The following is a 392-nucleotide window of genomic DNA, read 5'->3' as shown; positions in this document are numbered from 1 at the left end:
AGCAGCAGCCCTTCAAAGGGCTGCAGGGAGAAAAGAAAGTGAGGAAAAGAAGTTTTAAAAAATCCAAAGTGCTCTTTCTGCTTTTTTTAATTCCGATTTATTTCTTTTTAGTCCTCATTTGCACATAAACGAATTTACAGAAATTTGTGCAATTATATATATATATGTTATTATACATAAAGTATATATATATATATATAATTTTGTATCGATTTCTGTATGCATATACATATATATTTGTCTATATGTACATATCTATATACTTATTATATACATATAATAAATATATATATATATATATAATATGTATATTTTCCATTTATAAATATATTTTAAAGAATGCAATTTAACATAAAATGAATTAAAAGAAGATTTTAAATTTAAATGCAAAT

The sequence above is a fragment of the Eimeria tenella genome, genomic scaffold (genome assembly GCF_000499545.2).
Source record: "Eimeria tenella Houghton genomic scaffold, Eth_scaff2110, whole genome shotgun sequence".
Lineage (NCBI taxonomy): Eukaryota > Apicomplexa > Conoidasida > Eucoccidiorida > Eimeriidae > Eimeria > Eimeria tenella.
This window is presented reverse-complemented; position numbering follows the sequence as displayed.